This window comes from Heterocephalus glaber, unplaced genomic scaffold (genome assembly GCF_053883595.1).
Source record: "Heterocephalus glaber isolate CG9 unplaced genomic scaffold, H.glaber_assembly_v1.0 deba00000678, whole genome shotgun sequence".
Classification (NCBI taxonomy): Eukaryota; Metazoa; Chordata; class Mammalia; order Rodentia; family Bathyergidae; genus Heterocephalus; species Heterocephalus glaber.
In genome coordinates, this window is record NW_028258157.1 from 5,277,832 (window position 1) to 5,289,058 (window position 11,227).

The window sequence follows — 11,227 nt, forward strand, 5'->3', positions numbered from 1 at the left end:
TGAAAGAGCTGGACTGTGGGTGCAAAACTCTCAGGACTGTTGTGAAGCCATGGCCAGAAAGAACACTAACTCTTTAGGAGAGAGAAAGTTTATTATTGTTATTACTTACACTAACACAAGGTTTTCAGGCCATATATTATTCCACAAGTGCTAAGTCAGGCTTGTTAGCTTTCAAACTACTAGCTAACTGGTGGAGATTCAATTTATTTAAAGAATTTGTTATAAGAGGAGCAAAGGAACTGAGCAGTGCAGATCATGGGCTTAGAGCAGCTGAGGAACCAAGGAGCATGAAATCCAGCCCCCCCACCTCTGACTGCTCAGCCATGCCAGCACCTGGATCCACAGTGGACAGGGGCAGTGGGTCAGAAAGGACATTGTTCTGAGCTCCAGAAGATGGAGCAGAGGTGAAGAAGAGAAAGAGGGCCTCTCTCAGGCTCCTTGATGAAAATTGAAGCACATTGGAAAAGTGAAGTGAATCTATGCAGTAAAGGGACACCAGACCACCACAGTTGATAAGTTGGCTGGATCACCACCCCCCATCAGAACCTGGACTATCCTCAGGTGAAGGGTAGCTGGAACCTGCAGTAGAATCTTCCAGAGTTCAACCCAGCAGGAGGTCAGAGATCTCCACTTGGGCCTTGCAGCCAGAAATCAGCCTGAATCTCAGGGCTCTGCTGCTGGCTTGCTAAGACTAACTGACTTAGATCTGCATACTCCTGCCCACATTGTCTATTGTGTCAGCAGAGACATACCCTGAAGGAAGGTCTTTATTTTTATTTTATTTTAAATCTAATTTTTTCTCATTTTTATATTGAATATTCCAGCATTACTTATTTGATCAAAATAAAATGCTTTCCAAAATAAAATACTGCAAACAGCACAGCTACCACTGTTTACACATCTATTTTTATGACGTGCCAACATTGTGCATCCTGTGTGAAACATTTGGTTTAAACAAATCTCAAAAATTCTCTATTTTATTTCCTATCTTCTCTCCTGTTGTCTCCCATCCTCTGAGGACATTTTTATTAATTACTGTAAGATTTCCCAGACACCTAAACAGTATGGAGGATAGCAGGGAATAACATGAGATTACCATGCATAGGGGTAATTACCATGCATGAGATACCATGCATAGGGGATGAATGGGAAACTCAACTTTGGCTAATGTCATTGAGAATAACATAGAAGTGAAAGCAGAGATATTCCAGCAGCAGGCAGTGAATCTATGTTTCTACTTATCAGAAGGAAACTTGGAAGTTACATACATAATAAACTCTTGGAGGATAAAGACATCAAACACAATCACTAATTAAAATAAACATGAATGATGAATATCATTTGGCTATGTATTGTACAAGTAGCTGATGACTCAAATACCCACATCTAGTTTCCTAATCTGTTCTTACTATAGGGGCTATTTGCACAGTCATCCAATGCAGATTGGTAAATACTGACACCACAAGATTGGCACATGCAGGGAGGGGCAGAAAAACAACAGTTGTGCTTCTACCTTTCCCAAAGTTTTGAGCTGGAGGTGGATAAGGGAAGTTCTAAAAAGAAGTTCAAATGTAACTTGGAGAGTTGTCAAGCCACATTTTCCACTCGTTAGCTGCCTATCCTGCTACCTTTCTAAAGAGAGGAGTGCTCCAAGGTTACCTTCAAACTAGCACCACCTTCTCAGGCTATTCTGTTCCTTTAAACACAGTGTTATTGCCTTAAGTTGCTTCTTTTTAAAAAATTTTTTAAAAATTCTTTTGTGGTACATTTTAGGTATACAATACATTTACATTTCTCATTGGGAATTGCACCTTTACATAATGCATCTTGGTTCTTATTTTTTCCCCATTCTCAGGCCTCCCTTAACCCCCTCCACCCTTCCCTATTTACAAAGACTTTGTTTCCATTTTTTCCATTTCTCATCAGTTTTCCTTGCCCTTCTTTCCTTTCCCCTGAAACTCACACTTCCTCTACCCCTTTGGACCTTTTCTTCCTATTTTGAATTATCAATTATTCATTCTAATCATTGGTAAATTTTAGGTACACAATATAATGACATTCATCATTGGAAATTTGCACCTTTACATAATCTCTCTTGGTTCTTATTTTCCACCCTCCCCTACCCTCCCTTCAACCCCTCCACCCCTCCCTATTTACAAAGACTTTGTTTCCATTTTTCATTTTCTCATATTTATTCCTTTCCCTTCTTTCCTTTCCCCTACCCCTCCCACTTCCCCTTCCCCTTTGCCTCTTTTCTTAGCATTTCACATTATCTATTATACCTTTTAGTCCTTATTTACACTTTCAGTTTCTCACACTAGAGAAACTATTCGGTATTTATACATGTGTGTCCTATTTATTTCACCTAAGAGTACCGCCTCAATGTGCATCCATTTAGCTATGAATGTCTCTAATTTCTCATTTTTTATGGCTGAGTAGTACTCCATTTTATAAAGAAAAAACAAACATGTTTTCTTTATCCAGTCTCCAGTTGATGGGCATTTGGGCAGCTTCCAAGTTTTAGATATTACAAATTGTGCTGCTATGAACATGGGTGCACATATATCACTGTGGTATGATTCTTTTAATTCTTTGGGGAAGATCCCCAGCAGTGGAATAGTGGGGTCAAATGGGACTTCCAGTCCTACTTCTTTGACATATCTCCATACTGATTCCCACAGTGATTGTGCCAGATGACACTCCCACAAGCAGTGGACCAGGGTTCCTTTTTCCCCACAGCCCTGGCAGCATTTCTTATGGGTTGATTTCATAATAGCAGCCATTCTTTCTGGAGTGAGGTGAAATCTCAGTATTGTTTTCATTTTCATCTCTTGAATGACCAGTGATGTTGAACACTTCTTCATGTATTTATTTGTTATTTCTACTGCTTTGTCTGAGAAATATCTGTTCATTTCAGATGCCCATTTTCAGTTTGGGTCTTTAAATTTGGGAGGTCTGATTTTTTTAAGTTCTTTATAGATTCTAGACAGTAGCCCTTTGTCTGAGGAAGAGCAGGTGAAGATTTTTTCCCACATTGTGGGTTGTCTCTTCACACTGCTGATGGTTTCTCTTGCTGTGCAGAAGTCTTTTAATAAGAAGAGATCCCATTTGTTGATAGTTTGTGCTAGTTCATGAGCAACTGAGGTTTTGTTCATAAAATCTTTTCCTACACCAATGTCTTCAAGGGTTTTACCTAGCCTCTGTTCCAACTGGTTCAGAGTTTCTATTTTAACATTTAGATCTTTAATCCATTTTGATTTTAGTTTAGTGCATGGTGAGAGATACAGGTCTAATTTTAATCTTTGGGAAGTTGAAGCCCAATTTTTCCAGCACCATTTATTAAAGAGGCTATCTTTCCTCCAGTGAGGGTGTTTGGCTTCTTTGTCGAAGATGAGATGGCTGAGTGTGTCTGGCATTGTTTCTGCATCTTCTAATCTGTTCCACTGATCCTCAGGTCTGTTTCTTTGCCAGTAGCATGCTGTTTTTATTACAGTAGCTTTGTAGTATAGTTTCAAGTTGGGGATTGTGATACCCCCTGCCATGTCTCTGTTACCTAGAATTGCTTTTGCTATTCTGGGTCTCTTCTTGTTCCAAATGAATGTTTGGATTTTTTCTCAATGTCTGTGAAGTATGCTGCTGGGATTTTACTTGGGATTCCATTGAATCTATATAGCAGTTTTGGAAGTATGGCCATTTTCACTATATTGATCCTTCCTATCCAGGAGCAGGGGATGTTTGTCCATTTTCTGATATCATCTTCAATCTCTCTTTTCAGAGTGCCATAGTTTTCAGAGAATAGGTCTTTGATTTCTTTCGTTAGGATGATTCCTAGGTATTTCAGATTTTTGGATGGTATTCTGAAAGGAATTATTTGCCCTATTTGTCTCTCAGTGAGTCTGTCATTGGTGTAGAGGAAAGCTATTGATTTTTGTGTGTTGACCTTGTATCCAGCTACACTACTGAATTTGGTTATTAAGTCTAGATGACTTTTGGTGGAGTTCTTGGTGTCTTCTATATAGAGTATCATGTCATCTGCAAATAATGACAATTTGACTTCTTCATTTCCTATCTTTATTCCTTTTATTTCTTTCTCTTGTCTAATTGCCATGGCTAATGTTTCCAAAACTATATTGAACAAGAGTGGCGATAGTGGACATCCTTGTCTTGTTCCTGATTTTAGTGTGAAGCATTTCAGTTTTTGACCATTTAGTATGATACTGGCTGTTGATTTTTCATAGATGGCTTTTATCAATTTGAGGTAGAGACCATCTATTCCAATTTACTGTAGGGTTTTTATCATACATGAATGTTGTATTCAGGGAGTCCAGGTGGTTGAGTATCAGAGTGTTCCATCTCATTTCCCTTTGGGGTTGCTTTAGAGTCTTGTTTTGAGACTTGCTTTGAGACTTGTTCATGTGTCTTCTCATTTCGACCAGGTGGGTGTCGGATGCTGTTGGTGTCCATGAGTCTCACGTCTTATGAGCTGGGAGAGGGGGGATGGCGGCCTGGAAGCCCCTTCCTCTGGGCCGGGAGTGCTGTGATGGATGGTGGCCCAGAAGCCCCTTCATCTGGGCCAGGAATGGTGGGAAGGACGGCAGCCCAAAGTGCTTCTGCTTATCAGCGAGCGCTGAACCCTATCCTTCTTACTTCTAGCCATAACTGCCTCTTCCTCATCATTTTATGTGAGTTTCCAAAACTGTGTATCAGGTCCAGGTTTTGGTTTATATGGGAAAGGAGCGGGCTCTGGAAAGGCCTAGGTAGGAGGTACAAGGTTTGCTTTTGTAGCTGTGGATGGCAGAAAAGGAAAGGGAGAGATAAAGATAATAGAAGAGAAGATAGAGTTTAAATCTGTAAGGATACTTTAGCTCAAAGTTAAAAATAAGGCAGCATGATCCATGATATTGTGTTTTTTTCTTTATACAGATTTTTAAAAAATGGTTCTATATTTGCATGTAGCCTGAGAAAATGGATCATAGTAGACTGTTAGGATTATGTAACCTACAGAAAAGTCTAGTAGTTTAAATTGATGGGGATGAACATTGAAAAACTCTCATCAAGTTACTCCAAAAAGATATGGAGACTGTACAGACATTGACAAGTCAGAGCTTTGCTTATCATACCCTCTCTGCTATGTCACAGGGTTGCATAGAGTTGGAGGTAGGTAATTATAACTCAAGCAACTATTGCTTTGTCTTCTATGGCTTTTGCTGAAATGTGTACACTATGATCTGATTTAGTACAAACCCAGCTATATTGAGCTTTTGATTTTTGTCACACAGTAAAGGCTGCACCAGACACATGGCACTCTCACATCCATTCCATTCATATACCCCACCCACAGTCAGAACGAAATAAAAATCACAAGAAGGCATCTGTGGGGAAGAATGTTATAAAGATTATAAGTCTTTATCTTGTTAGGCCCCTGAGAGTTTTTCCCCTTAAGCTTAGGTGAAAAAGGTAATGAACAAGATTCTCTCATTTCTTAAGTGCTTTGTGCAACTAGTTCCATGTGTTGATCCTGAAATCTTTTTTAGAGGAATCTTTGGACCGAGTCAAAAGTCTTCCTCCAGAGTTCCAGTCTCCTAAGTAGCCAATTTTAGTGGTAGCTGCTTTCCAGTTATCTTGCAGAAATTCCATGTGAGCTAATATAGCTCTTGCTCCCTTGATGGTTGTTAGGGCTAGTCCTGCAGACCTGCATCCAACTGCCCTGAGAGTCTCTTGGCTTCCAGGAAGTGTCATCTGAGAGAAACGCTAGGGCTGGGGAAGGAGCCCGAATTCTTGGGTGACTGAAAGTGGATGGCTGAGGACATGGGCGACCTCTTGGGGCTGCACAGATCCCCATTGTGCAGCTCCCAGAGAAGTTCCTTATTCTCCATGGAGAGTCACTTGTTGACTTTCGACTCCTTCTCCAGCAACTCCTGCAGCGTGGCCTGCTCAGTGGAAAGTTGCCTTGAAATTGCCATGTACTTGTCCATCCAAGCTTTTAATTCCTTGTTCTGCTGGGATCACTTCAGTTTGTCAACCAGAGCTGTGTTTTTGTCCATCAGTTTTTCCATTTATATCAACTTGACATCCTGCTGATGCAGTTTCTCATTCTTGATCTCAAACACAGCTTTCTGGCTTTCTAGTTCTTGCTCCAGATACATGATCTCAGGGATTTTTCAATTTGTCTTCTCTCTTGATACTCTTTTTTTTGTTCTTCTGATTTCAGCTTTTCATTCAAAGTATCATTTTCACTCTTCAGGTCACTGATTTGTTTCTCCAACGATTCCTGCTTCTCATAAAGTAAATTCTCAAATGATTTCTTTTCCATTTCATGGCTTTTCTTGATTTCTGAAAGGGAAGTTTCATAGGCTACCTTTAGCAATTGTATTTTCTCCAAGTGGCTAGCTTCAATTTCCAATTTAGAAGTTTCATGGGCAGTATTGTCAAACTGCTTTTGCAGCTGAGCTTTATACTTATCTATTTCTTCAATGTAAATCTTCTGAAGCTTTTCGCATTCCCCAGTGTAAAATTCCTTAAGCTGATTTTCTAGCTCTGCTCAGTAAGTCTGGTGCTACTAGTTTAGCTTCTGGACAAATGCTTCATATCCAGTTTGCAACTCATTCCTGGCTTTTTCTAATTTCTCTCAGGTGGTTGAAGCAGCAACTAGCTTTCCCCAGAGGTTAACAAGTTCTTGAGATAGGGTTTAGTGTTGTTTCAGGGCTTCCTCCCACTCAGACAGCAGGTGCTGGATCACAACTGTTAATGCTTCCAGCTTGATATTGCCATGGGAAAGAAGCTGCTTGAGCTGCAGGATGAATCCACTTTGGCTTTCACATTTCATTTTATACTGAGCCAGTTCAAGTGCTTTTTCAGAGGACAGCACATCTGGAGACATCTGGATGCATAGACTCCTGGGATTCTTTTGCCTGCCCTTTTCAACTGCATTAAAATGTGTGAATAGATTTTTCCTTGAAGGATCTTTTGTAGGAGTTTTTAGTAAGTGTAGATGAGCTCTGGGTACCAAAGTCTTCAAACATAAGGATCCTGATCCATTCTGAAATGCTGGGTTTGGGGGCTTTTCCTCATAGTTGATGATAGCAGCATTACCAGAATTATTGCTGTAGGTGCTCAGATCACTGTGGGTTTTGCTAATCAATGGAGTGCTTCCTGTTCTCCATAGCACTGAACTTTTCAAAGAGGCACTGGACTTAGGAAGTGGTCTAGGCAAATTCATCCAAGATGTATGTGCACTTTTCAAGGATGTAGCTTTTCAGTGTGTAGAGGCTTTAGTCCATGGTCAGCTAGCTCCAAGGCAGGGCAGCATGTGGCATGGAAGAGGAGAAGTTCTCACACAGCAGACAGGAAGCAGAGCTCTCTTATTTATTTATTTATTTATTTACTTTTTGGTACAGGGGATCGAACTCAGGACCGTATGCTTTCAAGGCAGGTGCCGGAACCACTGAGCTAAATCCCCAGCCCATAATATTTTTTTTTTTTGGTACTGGGGATCGAACTCAGGTCCTTGCACTTGCGCAGCAGGCAGCGAAACCACTGAGCTAAATCCCCGGCCCCGAGCTCTCTTATTTTTAATAATTTTAAAAATTCTTATTTTTCTCTTTTCAAATTTTTTTCTTTTCTTTTTCTTTTTTCTTTTATTTCTCTCTCTCTTACTTTTTTGCTCTCTCACTCTCTCTCCCACCTTGTTCTTCCTTTCTTCCCCTTTCTATTCCTGTCCTAATACAGATTTCTTTTTTTCTTTCTTTTTCTTTTCTTTTCTCTTTTTCATTTTCTCCATTGTCATTAGTTTTAAAGGAAAGTGAATAGTTTCTAGCCTCCCTATTATTAGGTTGTTCTGCTCTTCTGTTTGTTCTTTTGTTCTCTCTTCTCTTCCCTTCAACAGTTCCTAGCATTTGTGTGATCTTCCTGTGTTCTCTGGCCTCACTTCTAAACTTTCCCTATTTTACCTATCCCTCCCTTCCAAACTCCTTCTGAGTCCCCATCCTGAAGGGTAAAGTTGCTATTTTGAAGAGTTTATTCACTATAAACATATTTTGGGCTGGTCCTCAATTTTGATTGAATTCACATATTTAATGGTGGGAGACTAATAACTACCACAAATTGTTGTTTTCTAAATGGTGCTTGATGGTATTGTTGTTGCTGATTATATTACTTGGGCTAAGGTGTGATTGATCTAATCAGTTGTCCTTCCTGGCATACTGAAAACGAGATTGTCTGAGTCATTAGAGGCTCAAAACCTAAAGATCAGCTATATCTGGAAGATACCTCTGAGAAGCAATCATTTCATAAGGGTTCTAAATACAAGCAACAAAGATAGTTACAATAAGCAATACTGAAGTATCAATCCAGGAATTAAACCAAATACAGTACCAACAACATAAATAGAAATGAGCAGACAGCTAAGCAAGGCATGGACACAGACTTCCACTCACCAAAGGCAAATTCTCTGTAAAATGAGGTGAAAAACCTCATAATCACCTGGACTCCATGAACTGATAGCACAGGAAGAAACAAAACACATGAGTGAGGTTCTAGAAAAGTTCAAAACAGAAAAAATTTCCCGGATAACCACAGAGATGGTGAGCAGAATGAAAGACATGATTAGAGACTCTAGAATGGAAACAGATAAAAAAATAGATGAGTTCAGGACCATGATGGAAGCCATGAATGCTCAGAATAGGAAAGAAACGGAATCCATGAAAGAGTTTCAAACAGATATCCAGGATATTAAAACTCTATTGAAGGTATGCACAACAGAATCAGAGAAACTGAAGACAGAATTTCAGATATAGAAGACAGGTTTGTGGTTAGTGATCATGAAAGAAGAGATCTCTTTAAATAGTAAGGGACCATGAGAAATCAATCCAGCAGCTCCTAGATGACACAAAGAAGAATAATATAAGACTGATAGGAATCCATGATAAAGCAGGAAAAAGTACAAATGCACAAAAAACTGTTCACAGAATTAATAACAGAAAATTATTCAGAGTGAAAGAATTTGACATACTGATAACTGAGGCATATAGGACTCCAACAAGCCCTGATCAAAAAAAAATCTACACATAGGTATATAATTGTTAAGATTCCAGAAACCCAACAGAAGAACAAAGTTCTAAAAGCAGTTAGAGAAAAGAAACAAATTGCATACAAAGGAAAGCCCATCAGAATCACAGCAGACTTCTCAGTGCAAGCCCTCAAGGCAAGAAGAGCTTGGAGTGATGTATTCCAAGCCCTAAAAGAAAACAGCCTCCAACCCAGATTGATGTACCCTGCAAAACCATCTTTCAAAATTGATGGAGAAATAAGACACTTTCATAACAAAGAGCACCTTAGGAACTTCATGAATACCAAACCAGCACTCCAAAAATTTTTAAACAATATCCTAGGAAAACACAGAGAGGGTCACAACCCCAGGAAGCCCAGCAGAATGAATCCATCAGGCACGAAAAGAAATTAAATGCAAAGGGGGAGAATCCAACAAAAAGAAAAAGTCATGTCAAGGATAAGTCAATACATATCAGTTATCAGATATAAAAACCCTGAATGACTCAATAGCAAACAACAAAATTAAAGCACTAATAGAAATCTACATACTAGGAAAAGGTCAAGAACCAATACATTCAACACTGCATTCTACAAAACCTTCAGTTGAAGATCTAACATCAATACAAGTAAAACACTTCAATGAAATTGAAATGGACATATTTCCAAAACCATTCCTGGAATGTAGGATTACTCTGACTTCAAAGTAAGAAAAAGATTGAACCAAACAAACAAAAACAACAACAACCAAAAAAATATGGACCAATGTATTTAATGAACTTAGACATAAAAATCAAAAAATATTGGCAAACTGATGGTAATAATCCACCAAAATGATCATACATCATGACTGAGTAGGCTTGATCACAGGGATAGAAGAATAATTATGAAAAGAAATAAATATAGCATATGATATAACAGAGGCAAGGACAAAAATTTCATGGTCATTTCAATAGATGAAAAAAAAAGCCTTTGACAAAATCCATCCATTCATGATAAAAACTCTGAAGAAAATAGGTGTAGGAGACTTTATCTCAATCTCAGTAAAGGTACTTCTGACAAACCTATTGGGAACATGTTATTAAATGGGAAAAAGTTGAATATTTTTTCTCTAAAATCAGTAACAAGACAAGGATGTTTGCTAATCTCTACTGGTGTACAATATAGTAATTACCATATTAGCCAGGGTAATCAAGCAAGAGATAGAAAAATAAAAAGAATATGTATAGAGAAGGAAGAAGTCAAATTGTCATTATTTGTAGATGATATAATGCTCTACATAGGAACCTCAAAAATTATGAAGATTCATGGAATTAATCAAACTTAGTAGTGTATCATAACGAAATCAACACAAAAATTAATTTTTCAGTACATCAATAATGAATACACTGAGAAAGAGTCTAGCAAAACAATACCATGCACAATAATATCAAGAAAAATTCAATATTTAGGAATTAAATTAAGGAAGTGAAATACCTGTGCAATAAAATCTATAGTACTCTGTAAAATGACATTGAAGAGGAAATCAGAAAATGCAAAGATAGTCTTTTCTTCTGGATAGGTAGAAACAATATAATCAAGATGGCTATACTTCCAAAATTGATATATAGGTTTACTGTTGTCCTAATCAAAATACAAACAACATTCTTTACAAAACTAGAAAAAATAATCCTAAAATTCATACAGAACCAGAGAGCCAGAATTACAAAAGTAATCTAGTGTAAAGAAAGGAAACAGGAGGGCTGGGGATTTAGCTCAGTGGTTTTATCACCTGCTGTGCAAGCACAAGGACCTGAGTTCGATCTCCGGTACCAAAAAAAAAAAAAAAAAAAAAAAGAAAGGAAACAGGGGGCATCACAATCCCAAAATTTGAATTGTACTGCAAAGCTACAGTGGATTTAAAAAAAGCACCACAGCATGAGAAACTGAAAGTGTAATTAAGGATCAAAATGTATTGATAATGTGAAATAGAAAGAAAAGGTCTAAATGGGAAGGGGAATGGGGAGGGGTAGGGAAAAGAAAAGAAGGGCAAGGAAAAATATGAGAAAAAGAAAAAATGGAAACAAGGTCTTTGTAAATAGGGAGGGGTAGAAGGGTTGATGGGAGGGCAGGGGAATGGGGAAAAAATAAGAACCAAGATACATCATGTGAAGGTACAAGTTCCCAATGATGAATGCAACTG

The 11,227-nt window shown here is 38.4% G+C and overlaps 1 pseudogene; it reads right to left on the reverse strand.

The window, feature by feature from the left end:
- Positions 1 to 5,617: 5,617 nt before the first annotated feature.
- Positions 5,618 to 8,475, reverse strand: LOC101699600 (microtubule-associated tumor suppressor 1 homolog pseudogene; annotated as a pseudogene).
- Positions 8,476 to 11,227: the final 2,752 nt, after the last annotated feature.